This window comes from Watersipora subatra, chromosome 10 (genome assembly GCF_963576615.1).
Source record: "Watersipora subatra chromosome 10, tzWatSuba1.1, whole genome shotgun sequence".
In the NCBI taxonomy this organism is placed as follows: domain Eukaryota; kingdom Metazoa; phylum Bryozoa; class Gymnolaemata; order Cheilostomatida; family Watersiporidae; genus Watersipora; species Watersipora subatra.
This window is the reverse complement of record NC_088717.1, coordinates 53,737,745-53,754,575: the sequence shown is the minus strand read 5'-3', so window position 1 is coordinate 53,754,575 and position 16,831 is coordinate 53,737,745. Positions and strand designations below refer to the sequence as shown.

The following is a 16,831-nucleotide window of genomic DNA, read 5'->3' as shown; positions in this document are numbered from 1 at the left end:
CGAAGCAATTAGTAATTCATAATAAATTTCACATTTTACAACAAACATTTGGAAGATTACTGTAGGATTATCTGTTAGATTATCTGTGAGATTTACTGTAAAACTTATTGTGTAAGATTACAAGTATCAGTTATTCCTCACACTCTTATATTTACACAAATTTAAATATTTTGAGAAATGTATATATAGATAAATAGATTTACATTCTCTTATTACATTTATAAACTTCGTATAACTTTTGAAGTTTATAGTATAAGGTTTTAAAGTTTGTTGCAATATCTTTTTTATTTCAGCTTGCATTTTTTAAACATAATTGGAGTATAATGTCGTGTTTGAAGTTTAAACATTATTCATTTTCCTATCACTATTTTCCTATCCTATTACTTAGTTTCCAATCTTTATTATTAATATTAATTTTTCATTCAACCATTTTTGGCAGACATTGTTCTAATAAAATTTCAACTACAAAATACTACCATATTCTGCCATATTTTTTATCAATCTGTTAAATACTTGTATTCTCAGAAGTTACACATTGTCTAATGCATCCAAAGAAAAGTATCTGTTCTGCACAAAATAATTTCCTCATGATATAAAGTTTTAAAGTTACGGTTGTTTGATAAAGTTTGAAATTAATTGATTAATCTATTAATTTATTTAGACTACACAAAGCACTTCTCTCATGATATGTAGTTTGAAAGTTAGAATGGCAAATGTTGTTATATATGTTAAATACATATCAAATTTTCTGTCCAATGACTTTTTTATTACCCGGGAAACGCCGGGTAGCACAGCTATTCATTCTATAGTTGAGTTTACAAGAAAGGCTACGACTTCTTAGTGAGATAAGCAAGCTTAGTTTTTCTTTTAATGCTTAACTAAAGTCACTTACCTGGGATTCTTGATCATAGAATTAGTATGGGACATGGAATTTTAGGTTGCAAGAGATAGCTCACAAGGAGCTTGATGACATAAGGAGAACGGAGGAGAGGGGAGAAAGTGGAGGAGGTAAACACGACCCAATCATTCTTCAATCGAGTCTTTAATGAGGCGCAGGATTTTGTAGTAAGGTAGATAAAGCTCTAGATATCTACAAGATATCTAGATATAGCTCAAAATGAGCTGAAAGAGATGTCGAGGGATGAGCCGAAAAGAAATAAAGAGGGAGGAAAAGTGGAAGGCCAAAAGTGAAGGGGGCAGCCTCGCCTGAACAGCAAATCAGGTTTCTAGACCATTAAAATATATTGTTATACGGTCAAGAAACATAGCTAGGTGGTTGTAATTTCTTTTAATTGTTTAGTAACTTGTAGTCAATAAATGTTTTATTATTGTAGGATGGGTCATCATCCTGGTGGTAGTGAATACAGCAAGGAGGAACTCAGGACAGGAGCCCCTAATGACGGCGGTTCAAGATGGACATGATCAGTGCACTTTAGGAGGACACTATTGTATAAACTGCTGCCAGCTGACCCAAGGGACATTGGTCTGAGTGTTCTTCTGGTGTATAGCTAGCAGCAAAATTACACCAACTTATTCAAACTTTCTCCTTTCACTAATATATTATATTCGTGAACACAAAACATTTTCTCTTTATTAATGAGCCTGTCAATGTCACTACTATAAATAGCCGGGATTTCTGTTTACATCAAGTGAAAAATATTCATTAGGTTTTAATAGATTGTCCGCAATAGGTGATAATATCAGTTACAATATATAGTTGATTGACAGGATGCATTTAAAACTCATTTGGTTGTCTAGTAGTTCATATGCAGAAGTCAAGTGATGTAATTGTCAGTTTGTCAAGTCTGGTATCAATAATTGGTACATACTCACCTTGCTGGCATGGTCATTTTGATCTAATAGTGATAGGCTTGTGTGAACTCCTGGTGCATTTAGAGTGTGCATTCGGCTCATTATTGTCTGAAAATCATTCATGACACCAATGATATACAGCCCCCACAACGATAGGCGACGGGCATCATGTGGGCGGGACTTAATGATCGAGCTAACTGAATGTTGGGATGAATCCGAACGCAGCACCCGAACAAACAAATATGCTGAATAAAGCCCCTTGTAAATTTACAAATATTATTAATGATAGTGGTTATTTTACTGATCTGTTGATTTCATTTTGTTGTCAAATAAATATAGTTGCCCAATTATGTCACCATTATGATCAGTCAGTTGCCATTCACAAGCATTCGCGATATTAATAGTCGCAATTGTAAAATAGCCCAAATTCAGTTTTATATTTAGATTTGGAGTATGAAAACTACACTCCACAGCTTTGCCTGCTGTGCCATCTTATTAACCAGGTAATACAATGTGACAACAATGCAAGACTGTCATTTTATATTAGGGGTGGCAAAATATTAATCAAAAACTAGGGAAAAAAGGTCATTGTTCGGGTGATTTTGGGCAAATTATATTTAACTTTAAGCATATACTACGACACCTACCAATTTCAAAATTAGTAAAAGCAGATAATTTGAAATGTTTTATTTTCCATGGATTCATTTTGTTGTTAGGTGTTACCCCTACATTGTAGAAATTCAAGGTTTGCTATTGTGAACCGCGGGGGCCTACTGACTGAATGAGCTAATGACACGATAACAGCGAGTCCTGTTTTCCAAAACCTAACAAGGCAACGCGACTGCCTCGCGAGAATTGTGTTAGCTCCAAAACCCAGGTTAGCACAATCCTAACAGAGCACGATCATTAAACCCTGCCCATATGATAGCGGTCGCCTATCCTTGGGGGCTGTATATCATTGATGACACTTGCGTAACTGGTGGCCTTGTAAAGTGGGTGAAGCTTGTATGTCGTCATGAGTTGTTGGCGGGAAGGGAAGAGGCAATGATAAGCTCTTTGGTATCACATAGTTATGGGTGATCATCTTTCGGCGAGTTCTTGTCGTGTCTATACATTTTGTCACACACACGAGCAGTGAGTAACTTTATGCTTTCTGTTTATTTTCCTGGTTCTGATTATTGGCGCGTGCCCACTACCTTATTCTGATACAGTAAGTTCATTTTCTTTCTATTTAGTCTTTGTAGAAGTGATTTGAATGGTTAGCTGTGTTGCTGTATGATTTAATCTTCTCTTCTGTAAATATATGTATATATATATATATTTTTTTTTTAGCCCTGTGATTTTAATTGCTGGGCCTGTTTCAGGGTTGTCTCGCAATCTACTGCGGAGGGGGGTATCACCATTCCTAAACTTCGTCGTTGTAACTGGACATACAGATGGCAAACGCTGATACTCTTGGTCATCTGGTACCCCACTTGAGGCTTCGCTTGACTTTATGCGTGGGATTATATACAATTGGAAATAGTGTTGCAGGATATAGACTATTAATCTTTTCACTCCTGGTAAGTTGGTGGTTACACAGTTGTGTTGTCAGCGTCTCTCACTGTGTCATATATTGTAGTAATATTTCCCCTTTATTGGAACTTTTGAAATTGATCGCCTGTTGGGAAGGGTAATCACTCCAGATTTCCCTGTTGTAGCTAGTAAATGTTTTGAAATCTTGTTAAAAGTGTTTATACAGCCGTATAAATATTAGTAGATTTTTTCAATGTTCTTTGGTAAGTTTTAACCTTCATCGTTATCTCATTTCAAATCTGAAACTCATGGTGGCCTTTTGCCTAGGAGGTCTGGCTGTGGTTGTTCTATGTATTTTTATTACTGTAAGAAATAAATTATTGTTAAGTCTCTTCCAATTGTGGTCTGTTTAATCATGTTCGCGTGGGATTAATTTTTGAAGAGTGTCTGTTTTGGTCTGCAATTCGTGTTACGTTTTGGAGGTAAGGAATGTACATAGCCAAAGTATACAAATTCTTCTATTCGCTATGGCTTCGGGCCTTTTTGATAAGGTGATAAGGTCCGACTTACTTTTATTGTTGCTTGCATGAAGCTGTGTTTGTGGTTCACTTTCATTGGGGGAGTCCTGCTTCACATTTGACATCGATGATTGAATTTCTGTTTCATGTATGTCATTGTACTGATTCCCCTTCATCGGAATTCATTATCCTCCCTGGAAGTTGGAAACGTACTGTTGTGTTTGCTGAAAATTCCACATTTCCTCCGATCATCATATATTTATAATTCAAGAACAATGTCTGCAAGTTCTTCTCTAATCAGTGGTTCAATGTGTGCGGATGTTCAATGTTGAGGATTATAGTGATGACTGGTTGGTCTGGGCAGTCGAATGGTCGTATGGTTGCGTTGGTCTAACTGTGGCTCTTGATCACAAGCATCTTTTCTTCTCTTGATCAGTTTTGATGATTTGTTCTTATAACCTCTCCTGTCATAGTAGAGAACATAGTTTCTTACGTGTAAAAAACTAACTCTAGCCTTCTGGTCATAGGAGCTCTTCTGTCTATCTTTTCTCCTTTTTAATAGCCCTCTAGCCTCTTCCCATTTCAGTCATTTTCTCCTGTAGCTTTGACTTGTACGTGCCATCATCTGTTTCAATTGCTTCGGTGATGGTTTTGTTAATTCGTAGGGTAGTCTCATTTCTCTGCTCATCAGTAGTGAGCTTGGTGAAGCTTGTAGAATTGTGTGCGTTGAGAATTGGTTGAATGGTATGTATCGAGACCAGTCTTTGTGGATCTCCTGATTGATCAAGGATGAGAGCATGTTAGCTATTGATTTGTTGTAAATCTCACTTTGTCCGTTTGACTGTGGTCTGGAAGGGTTGGTGAATATCTGCTGTACACCTAGGAGTCTGTTGATCTCTGCAATCATTTTACCCATGAAATTTTTAGCCTGATCGTTGAGTAGATTCTTTGAGGCGCTGCATCTGCAGAATATCTGTTCTATGTTTGCTTTTGCAACTGTGGTGGTGAGCTGGTCTTTAGTTGGGATAACTTGTCCATTTAGTGAAGTGATCTGTAAACATGAGTATGTTCTTCATGCCACATGTGCTCTCTATCCGTGTTCCCTGAAAATCCACTGACAGCACTTTAAATGCTGATTTTGCTATCTGTGTATCAAGTAGTACGCGTGTAGGCGTATGAACAATTTCTTGTTGTTGACGGAAAATACATTTTTGATATACTCTTCTATCTCCCGTAACATAGCTGGAAACCAATACTTCTTCCGGAGCTTCATCAAAGTCTCCGTTTAATCTTTTGTAAATAATCCCTTGAAAATGTGTCTGCTTCATACAAATATTTCTCAGGCACACAAGTTAGCGTAGCTATGTCATATCGCTGGAGGCTTAGTAGTAAGCGTTGAAGCCAAGGAGTCGCATTATGTAGAGATTTTTTTAAAATAAATACAATAGATTTGTGATTAGGCTGTCTCAAATGGTTGACAATACTAATTAACTAAAATCTGTCACTGCCAAAAACCGCAGCAAAAAGTTCCTTATCTATTTGAGGTTAGCTACATTCTGTCTCAATCAAAGTCTGATGCATATGTACCAAGTTTTCCATTTTGAAGTAAAGAAGCACCCAGTCCTGACTTGGAAGCATCAACTTGTAGTGTGGTATCTTTGCTTGTGTCAAAATATTGTAACACAGGTTCAGATGTCAAAATGTCTCTTTATAATGTTGATGCTTTCCTGTTGTTTCAGGTCTCAGCTCCACAGAATTATCTTCTTGGAGCAGTTTTCTTAATGGTTCAGTAAGTGCTGTCATGTTTAGAATGTAAGATTTAAGGAAGTTCAACATGCCTATAGTCTCTAGATGCTTGTCTTGTGTTTAGGTTCAGGCATTGACTCTATGGTTTACACTTTGGCAGGATCCTTTGATACCATATGATCTAAAAACTTGATATCCTTAATGTTCAGCTGAGCTTTGTTGAATTTGACACATGCTGTTCCTGCACACTTCAACAGCTCCTTCAGATTCTTATCGTGTTCATCTTGTGTGCATCCTGCCACAAAAGGTAATCAATAGATATCGACATTTCAGACAGATGACCAAAAATTTGTTCCATCATTTCGAACACCTTTGCATTGGAGTAAAGACCAAAAGGTAAGCGCCTTAAGCAATACCGTCCAAAGGGTGTGTTACAAGTCATAAGGAAGCTATTTTCGGAAACTAATGCTACATGCCAGTAGCCATTCTTCATATCTAGGATGCTATATTGCTTCTTTCCTGTAAGTTTTTACTGCTGTTTTCCATTGCAGGAATTTGGTGATGCTCTTTTTATTGGCTTTGTTAAACCATAGCTGTCACGTACAATTTTTATCGTATTTACTAGGTAAATCAGACACACTGATTCCGATTTTGTACTCAAAATAAGGATTAGTCCACTAACTTTCAGAGTAATGAATGCTTTTTTACAGCGTTTTAATATCGGTCTCGAAAACAACACGATCGGCACAACAAGCTCCGCCCATAAATACGTGACGTAACCTAGCTTTTTAGAAACAGAAGTTACGTAGGGATGTTTAGACCGATTTAGAATAATAGAGATGGGTGTTGTAAAATCCTTTAATATCTAAATTCAGTCTTAAAAATAATCTCAGCCGTTTCTGAAAAGTAGATAAGCTATTTAATATTGCATATTTAAAAAAGCGTGATAACAACGCAAGCTTGTGATAAAACCGCGCTTTTTGAGCTCACTTTTCTCGGCGTTCAGCCCATTTAAACATCATATAACAAGATACGAGCAATTTTACATAGTTTATATACCTTTCATAAAAGACAGATTATTTACCAGGCTGGATTTAGATAATAATGAGTTTTAAGGCACCCATCTCTATTATTCTAAATCGGACTAAAAATTCCCAACTTCCTTTCCTGAAAAAGCTAGGTTTCGTCACATATTTATGGGCGGAGCTTGTAATGCCAATTGGGTTGTTTTCGAAAAGGATAGTGAAACGCTTTAAAAAAGCCTAAATGACTTTGAAGGTTAGTGGACCAATCTTTATTTTGAGTACAAAATCAGAATCAGCGTGGCTGATTTACCTAGAAAATACGATAAAGGTTGTTTGTGACAGTTATGGTTTAAGATTCTTTGGGTCTAAGCATATTCAGAAAGAGCCATCTTGTTTTTCGACGCTCACCATGCTGCTTACCCAGTCTGTGGGTTGGTCTACCTTTTTAATGATCTCAGCATCTTCAATAGAATTGGAGTCTTCTTTGACTCGCTCCATCATATTTCATGGTACACATTGCGGAGCATGTATAACAGGCTTAATAGTCCTATCTCCTATGCATACCATCAATCTTCCCAGTTCTGTCAAAGATGTCACTAAACTCATCTAGTATAGACACTGATATGTGATGAACTCTGAATGAAACCCATCTTCTCAGAAGTTTTTAGTCCTAAAATATGTGGTAAGTTCTCATTAACTACCTCAAATCAACACAGTTTTCTGTGATTCTTATAGCTGACGGTAAATGTCACATTACTACTTGTTTTGACCTCACTTCGGTCGAGCTATGAAGCTTGTGGCTGTTGGTTTGATTTCTTCATTCGGAAGTTTAATCAAATTCAGTGATTTAGAATTAGCTTCTGCCCCAGTATCTATTGAAAGTTGACAGGAACTGAATTTTCTGATGAAGCCATCTGAAGTTCCATCACCCAGCATTTAGGGTTAGGTTGGTTTATAGCATCAAAAGTGCCAATGAAATAACTATTGACCTGCTTGCCAACATGTGAGTCCACTACTTTACCACTAGTGCTCTTGCCTACTTCATCAAAGGGATTCAATCCACCACACTTATTACACTGTTTCCCATATGCTGGTGATTTACTTTTAGGGTGTTTGAATGAGCAGTACTTGCAATCTTTTCCCATCTCTTTTGACTTGCTGAATTGTAGTGGTACCTTAGTAATTCTACAAGGTCGCACTCCGACAGCTCCAATTGGCGATTTGTTTTCGTCTGCCATTATTGTCAGCTCTCTTGGTGATCTCTGCAGAGCGAATATCACTCATAGCTCTAGTCAATGTCTCCATCTTGCAACGGTCTTTCCTTCAACTCAAATCACTCACTCAAGTCACTCAAACCAAAGACAATGTGACATAGTAGCATACAATCTTTTATATTGTCAAATTCACACTTTGCAGCCTGTGTCTTCAGACGCTTAACAAAGGGTCAACCAGCTCACCAGCTCACCTTCTCGTGACAACGACCAAAACACAGAAGTCTTATAGGGAAGGCTGTGACATGGGTTGTATTAAGCTTCAAATTTCTCCATAACATCAGCCTTCTGATTTCCTGCTGCAAAATCAAACTGAGAATATCTCATTTGCTTCATCACCAGCTTGAGTCATCATCATGGCCATTTGACGTTTGCCATTACTAGCGTTCTCATTAGTATCTGTTTTTTTTCAACACCAGATTTATAGCGAGCAAGTCATTTTCTAATCCTCTTCGCCATCTCCACCAGTTTTCGGATACGTTTTCTTCAAACAGTGATTCTCTGGGAACCTTCAAGTCTTTTATTATCACAACCAAATAAATCCAATCCACAAATTAACAATCAGTTGACACACCAAAATTATTGACCGACAGTATACTAATCTCGCCAAATTTTTTTTGTGTGACAAGCAAACAGTAGAGTTGATAAGAAAAATGTAAGCTCATTTAGTTGCCACCATGTCATATACTGTAAGTATTAGTGTAGTTAGTAACCTGTATTAGTAGTTCAGTTGTTCTGACATATCGGTCGATTATATAAAAATGAGACATCCTAGCTAGGAGAAAGGTATATGTTAATCAAACAACTATGTACATTTGATCAAACAGTAATTCCATAATCATCCCATAATCGGTCAAAGTTAGGATAAAATATAACTTTTGATGATACTACAACTCGTGACATTCAGATTGGTAGACTGACATTGTAACACTTGCGCCAATCGATTGCCTTCAAGTGTTTATGAATACTTGCACAGCAACTTGTTTTTTGTTTTGTTGACACATGTGACGATCCCATGATCTCACGATCTCATCTCTGACAAAATGTCATGGAAGTTGCATGTATATTAAATACAACGCTATACACATGTCATTTTTTCTCTCACAAGTGCGACAAGATATGTAACCATTCAAATTGAACTTGAGAACTTGCCCCAACTTGGCACTTTCCGTTATATGGACTTTTTATGTAGTATGAAGCAAAAGCTTTGTGTAAATTTTTGCGTTATTTGGAGTTTATGTTATAGAAGCGTCTACTGTATATAGATTAACATCTGCTACAATTTGTATATAAAGATGAAAATTCTGTTAGTCTGACCAAAAATTTAGATCACAATAGGCTCTAAATTACACTAGTGTAATTACAACACAGCAAAGTGAAACATGGTGAATCTTTTGATACCAAATAACGGTAATGTGAATTTTGTTGCAAGTCAACCGTTAACATTTTACAAATTTTAATTAATCTACTGTATGGCCATTAATAGGAACTTTGTCTGACATGGCCAATCTGGATACATGAGTATCATTAGTGCCGATAGATGGGTTAGACGTCTCTTTCTTGGAATAACTTCTGCGAGTAAACTGAAAGGCAAAATTTGTAAACACGGCTACAGAACTTCTGGTTTAAAGTGAACGTATCAATAGCTATTACAGATAGATCTGGGTTTCAGCTATTATATACATTTAGTAAGTTTCCAAACAGTGATAGCATAATGGCACATCACGATACGGCGCTGCAATGTCATCATGGAAACAGCGCCGTGTCGCTCTTCTGTTGGGATTCAGTGTTGCTGTTTGAAAGTGACACACCCATGCGATGTGTCAGGTTTGTGCCATGAAAACAGCCACAAAAATCACATCGTCAATTCATCACACTGTGATAGGTGATACAGCTAGTATATGTACATACACTAGTCAACAAACTAGTTCTTTTACAGGATGTTAATACAGCAGTAACGAAATATTTTTTATTCATAAATATTTTTTGTAATAGGTTATTATATGAGCTTCTCAATATGTTGTTATATTATCATTGTAGATCAGACACCACATTACACGTGTTCAGTGCATAGAAGTGACTAGATGGGGTGACATGGCAAAGCACTCCTGGGTAAAATGTGTTGCATCATAGAGAATTCTATGTGACTGACGAGCACACTGGCTTTGCTGCAGTCAGTTTTTCTTTGTTGGCGTAGTCTTTGTTTATCCTTCCATTTTCACAGCTGTTAACCACACCCCCCCCCCCTATCATCTTGTCTCACCTGGAATCATGAAGACCAAAGTCATTTAATTGAGCCCGGCAGTTGTGTGCAGTTGAACAGCGTCCAAAGTTTTATGCAACTGGCAGCCATGCATATGGTCAAAATATATAAGCCGGCAACTGTTGTTGGTTAAATACTAAACCATCTATTCTTTAACATCCTTATGAAGAATTATTTCTATCTTAATAGCTCCACTCATATGTTAGTATTAGTACAGCTCTTTTCGTGCCTTATCCAAATTAATTGCCCGCTTATCTCATAAAAATAACTCGTTTTCTCATGAGAAGACAACTCTTTGGTCATTGTTAGAGTCGTTGACATTAGATGTAAACTTCCTTCAATAAAGCAATTGTCATCTACCTTTCCATTTGTTTTTTGCATATGGCTTGAGCTTCAGATTTTGTATTTAAAGCCAGAGAAAGTACTCGTGCTTTGTACATGTATGTACATGTATGAACTGTGACCGGTCTGAATATTTGTGTATGTACTTGATCAGGTTTGTAATATATTGAGTTGTCACATGTTAGTGCATATGAGTGAGTCACATGCGTCATGCCTCGTCATGTCACAATGTTTCATTCATGAACAACTCCTTTTACCAAATAAAACAGTCAAACTTGTGAAAGTGTAATGAGACGCTTTTTAACTGGTGCTATGTTCTGCATCAGTTATTTGGTCATCTCATAGTCTCGATGCATGTGATCCGCATGATAGCGAATGCCCTGGTTCATCGTTATTTTGTCACATACGGGTGATGAGGCATGGCGTACATTCTATTCAAATAATTTTATTATTTATGCTTGTCAACACCATGAAACTTGTGGAAAACATGTAAAATATGACTATTGATTACCACAATAAACATTGCTCATGTATATATATATATATATAATCTACAATAAAACAATAACTGAATTGTCGATAATGGTTATTGAAAGTATGTTAATTATAGTTGGCCATCTGCGAAGCCATTGGTAACATATGTATTCATGTAAAATGAAACACATAAAATGAAAGACATAATATTTACCTTAATAACACATCCAGGAAATTGCTGAATAGTATGCAATTCTCCTTCTGGTTAATGCTTGATTATATATGTATATGACATTGACGTAATGATGAAACACACAAATAAAGTATCAGCATTGAAAAGCAGAGCTGAAAAACTAAATGTTGTTGGCTCAAAGGATAACAAAAAAATGACTAAGCGCACCTAATCAAATGTATACACTATGGCAAGTCAGACAGACCACACAAGACCCACAGACCACACAAGACCCACAGACCACACAAGACCCACAGACCACACAAGACCCACAGACCACCCAAGATCAACAGATCAACTGGCATTCATTCTGAGCAGGAGCAGTGAATCACACAGGGTGTCTAGATTGTGAAGTGCACTATCAAATAAGAAAATTTAACAGAACTGCAGAACCTTACACTCCCACCTTAAATTTTCGTAATTTTCAACATGGTTGGCGTTAGCCCATATTATTTGATTTGACTGGTAAGAGTTAATCAATTTTACAATGGGTCTGACGAGAAATTTACCAGAGTTATTTGCCTGCATGTGGCTGCCTAGCAGTACTTAAGCTTTAGCTTGCCAGTCTTCAGATGTGTAACAATCAGACACACAGCCTTTTAACCAGACATTTCTTGGTGTTTGGTCATCTTTGATTAATACTATGTCACCTACCGCTATATCATCTTGTGTACCCACTTTTGCCGAGAATGAAGTTGAGATAAGTATTCTGTCTTCCATCTTTTCCAGAATACATTAGCAATGTGTTGGACCGCAGGCCAGCGCTTGCGACTGTACACATCGGACTCATCAAAGTTTCCAGGGAGCGGTAGGGTAATATCTGATTTCATAGCCAAGGACATGTTACGACTTGGAGGCATACTTTCTTCAGTAACCACATATAGCGGTCTAGAGTTTATGGTCCATCAAGGTGCGGAGGTGGCTTGTGTCAAGCCTATCACTATGAGACCGCAAAAGAGACTGAAGAACATTTGTAGCAGTTCGGATCATACGTTCCCAAAGGCCACCCATCTGGCTGGCACTGGGAGGATTGAATTTAAACTCAAAGTTAATAGTTAAGGCAAAGTTAATATATAATTGTAGATTTTCATTTGGTTTACGCTTCACCAGAGCATTGTTTATCTCCAGTCAATCTTGGCTCTGACCTTGTTACCACTGAGGGAATGCAATTTTTCTTTGAGATAAGTTCTCATTGATAGTCGTGTTGCAGTTCATTCATTTAGAAGGCTTTACGTAAAAAATGTTTCCTTGCACTGGTTAAACTAAGTTGGTGATAATTTCTACTCAAGCTTGGGTCTGCTATCAGATACCTGGAAGTTTGAGCACTTCAAATTTTAGCATTCGCAGCAGCACACTTTCTGTAACTCAATTGTGTTAAAATTTTTGCTGGTATTTGGGCTAGCCAAATTTAAATGTGCAGGTGTTATTGTACCCAATGCTCCAATGACTACTAGAATTACATTTGTTCTTACATGCCAGTATTTTTTAATCTTTTCTCCAAATATGAGATATTTTTCAAGTTCCTTTTTTTGCTAGCTATGTTGTATTCATTAGCACTGTTACATCTATTATAGTCTATTCTTGTTCGCCGATCCAATACCTGGCTAGTTTGTCAAGGCATGATTGTCAATCTGCATGTAGAAGTCCCATAGGAACTTACCAAAGTCATTCTCATTGATCTAACAGAAGCTTCCCACCCCACCGGTGTCGCAGTTTAAAATAATTTTAATGTGATAGATCTGTGTTTGGAGTCGCCTAGTTGGAAGCTTTTGCGCTGCCATGACTCGCGCCTCTGTATTGGCCATTAGATCACCTTTTTTCGACTACATATATGTCAGGTAGAAATCGCCAACTTCAAATACTTGACGGTGGTAGGCACCGTGAAGAAGTTTGGTGTGCCAGTCAAAGGTTTGGTGCGCAGCTTTATTGCTACAGTAGTTGAGTGAAATTCTTCTAGCAACTTGTCTATAGAGGTCATGGAGGCTGCATAAGTTTTCTTGCTTCATTTTCTTCTTTCACTGTCTGCTATACACTTTTTTAGCCACCTGCTCCATCTTTTCTACTAAGATATAACCCCTAAGGGTTCACTCTCTTTTTTTTATCCCCAAGGGCTCAACGAAAAAAAGCACGTTTTAGGAGTGTTTTTTGGTGGCCTGACACTCTGGAGTGTTTCCATAAAAAAGGGTATGTTTTTAGCTTGGTACATGAATACCCCATTCCCATACCTGCCAACTCTCACGCATTGGACTCACGCAATCACCCCAAAGAAAAAATGAGAATGCGTGAAAAATGCGTGAAATTTTTGCCCCAATTTCTACAATTTTATACATACTATCATTGATACATCAATTGCCTCAAAACCAAATCTCACGCATTGCCCCACTCTTGGGTTGGCAGGTCTGCTCATTCCACACAGTGGATAGAGGTATTTAAGAGCAAAAAAGGGGCAATTAGTCTGTGGTAAAGTGATGAGAGGTAGTTTTTTTATTAATGTGTAAGTCAGTGGAAAGGGTGCATTTTATAACATCTCAGACTAGCCCTTGGAGATGAATAGAAAATAGTGAACAACCGGAATATAACCTAGCAGTATCAGACTTCGGATAGAGTGCTCCACTCATTATCAGCAGCTTGTTAGTTGCCATGTCTGTTTCCTTGATGGCTTCTCCAGTTCACACTATTATATAGATATGTAATACCACAAAGTGAATAGACTTGAATGTCTACATGAATATAGCCATATTATCACAGAGTAAGTAACATAGGCTTACATCTCATTTTAACATTATCGTAGGTTTTTAGGTAAATAACTTTAATATTTGTGAGTACAAAAATAAGCCTATACAGTTATGTTAAAAATATTTTTAAGAAACAGTAGGGTAAAAGTGAGAAACATAGGGCTCCTGATCTTTAGGGCAAGGAATGCATGCTTACACAAGTATTTTGCATATAGGTAATGCATACAATGAAAAAGAATTAAAGCATATGGATATATTTATATTAGTGCACAAGATTATTTTTCTACGTATCCTAATAGGCTAAGAAAATCCTAATGGTAGTACATGTACAATAATTAGTTTGTGTATTGTTATCATAGATTTTGTTCGAACGTTAATTTGTCGCATCTATTCATTTAGTTTTAGCAGAGCGACGTGTGTCTTTTGTAACGGCGTGCCTTTACAACGACGGTTTAGACTCATCAGCACTCCTACAATAAATTTTGAAGTTGTCTTTTCTTTTGCAAAACCTCATTCTATGTTTCCAAAAAGTGACGAACATTTGACCCAACAGAACATAGGGCGTAGGAGTTATAGTTCAGTCACAAAGGATATTCGATAGAAGGTGGTTCAGCCTCCTGATATTCAAGTGCGCCAAAATGCTTCACGATTCAATTTATTTGCTTTTATCTTTGACTTAGATCGAGGTGAACATAAAACGATATTCACGCAAGATATTTACGCTCTACATCAACTGCCTAAACTGCGTGCTTTCTTTGTGAGGAAAGAAACATTTTAAATTAATTATCGCCCCGTCAGTTATAAAGAATTTAAGCTATTTTCTCAACTCACTCTCAACGCTTTCGTAAAACCTTCGGCATGGGCAGTTCGGTTTGTTTATTTCAGTTATTCAAGGCCGTATCGAAGTTTATTTAGATGATCTGAATGATCTGAACATAACCGAGCATTAGAATATATAAGGCTGTGCTATAGGCACATTGAATTTTATGCTATTGGTGTCTGTAACATGGAAGCTTATCAACTGACAATGAACCACAAAGCCATACCTCTCACCATATTGAGAATGGGCAGGGAAAAATTCTATGCTGTTTATTAGAGAAAAGTGGTACAGTACATGGATAGACAGCAAGCATAATATATTACATATTATTATTATGTGATATAGCCCATTAAGGTGTTGTTTTTAGTGTGCCACCAAAATTTAGTAGCATCTTCATATTTCCTTATTGCGCTGCAGGATGTTTGGCAGCACTTTCCTCACTAAACTCTTGCTCTCTGCTGAAACAGTTTTCAGCATTTCTCACCATGTCACATGCACAACATTGGTCATGACTCGACAAATTATTCTCTTTGGCATAGGCAGACAGAATCATTAGCACATTTATCTTGTCGCATACTTGTTTCCCCTTGGGTAACTGGCATCCAAATATTAAATGCATCACTCTGTCAGATAATATTTGGCACAGTCTACATGAATCTGATTTAATGGCAAGCCATTTGTTCTGCTTCCTCGCTTTGGTCTAAACCAAATGTTCTTGCATGTTGATAATTGCTGCCACTTTCCTTGGACCTATATTTTATTTCATCCATTAATGTATCCTTCTTTTAGGTGTTTGTAGAATTTACCTTGCATTGTTTTTGTCTTATACCCTTTTATTTTGCGCATTGTCCTTTTCTTGGGTTCAGGCTTCAGCTTTTGCCAGAGATTCTTCCATGCCCCAAATACTCTTTTACCGTCCAAGTGGACTAAATCTCTATCAGAAGCAGTGTTTACAATATACACAGCAAGAATTTCTGTTACTGCTTTGCTCAAGGATTTTTCTTTCGTGCCTCCTTTTAAACCACTATTATCCATTCACTGTCTTGGTATGCCATGTAACAAGCGACTATCACCATGTCCTCATACACATCTTTGATACTCCTCATCCTCCTCCCAGCATGGTTTTTACTCGAGTAAAATTGTTCATCACTTGCTTGTTTTTTATGCAATTGATTGATATGGTATTGGTATGATGAGTTGTGCTTTGATTAGTCTGTCAAACTCATCAGGCCGTTTGGTTGTGAAGCAGCAAACATTTATATAACTCATTACTGGGATCACTCTAGTATTGATTGCCTTCACTAGGTCTTTGTATGTAGTTGTTTATCTGTCAGGATTTCATCTGCTTTTCCATCTCATCACGTACTCTGTGGTACACTGCCTCTTTCCTGATTGCCTCAGTCTGTTCACATCATAGGAATTTATAGCTTGTTTTTTGTTACGGCTCAAGTTTTTTTATCTACTTATTGAGAACTGTGAACTGAGAATTATGGACCTCGTCTTTCTCACCATTTTCCTTCTGTTGACCAACAACTCTGCACAGCTTTTCGCTTCATAACATGCTCCCATATCCAAGCTTGTCTGTACAATCATCTCATTAACTGCTTTCAACTTCTCAGGGCTTGTCCGGTACACTTTAGGATCATCAATATATTGACTGTGTGTCCTTTTGGTGTTTCTGTTTTCAGGTGGTGCCATCATGCAACATTCAGTGCCATCTAAGAGCGTCACTGTGCATCTGGTACTTCCGTCAAACAAAATCCTAATGGTGTGAAGTTGTCTCCCCTGTTGATGTCTATTTTTTTATTAATATGTCATGTTCTAATGACTGTTTCGCATCTCATAATAGTATTATTGCACCAATAGTACATGCTTTCTAAAAGGTGATAGGGAGGGGGGAGAGTTGTCTTTTGCAACGCACGTAGTTCCCGTGTGTTGTTGTGAAAATCACCCCTCAGGTCTTGTATAAATTTTTAATAGGAAACTGGTTTATGTTGACTATTGACTATTTCATCATAGTCAATTAGAAAATATTGATGCTTGTTCACATTTTAAAACATTCCAATCGGCGAGAATTT

At 37.2% G+C, this 16,831-nt stretch overlaps 1 protein-coding gene and 1 long non-coding RNA gene across 3 annotated transcripts in view; both read left to right on the top strand.

Annotated features, from left to right (window-relative positions):
- Positions 1-2,331: 2,331 nt before the first annotated feature.
- Positions 2,332-10,509, top strand: LOC137406409 (uncharacterized). Its single transcript, XR_010979867.1, has 3 exons — positions 2,332-2,689; positions 3,177-3,374; positions 9,928-10,509. It is a non-coding gene; the product is annotated as an uncharacterized lncRNA (long non-coding RNA).
- A 4,279-nt stretch (positions 10,510-14,788) lies between these two features.
- Positions 14,789-16,831, top strand: part of LOC137406162 (protein arginine N-methyltransferase 9-like) — a 42,002-nt gene continuing 39,959 nt past the window's right edge. For both annotated transcript variants that reach the window (XM_068092694.1, XM_068092693.1), the window contains exon 1: positions 14,789-14,803. The gene's annotated coding sequence lies outside the window, so the exon portion shown is untranslated. The remainder of the gene's footprint in view (positions 14,804-16,831) is intronic.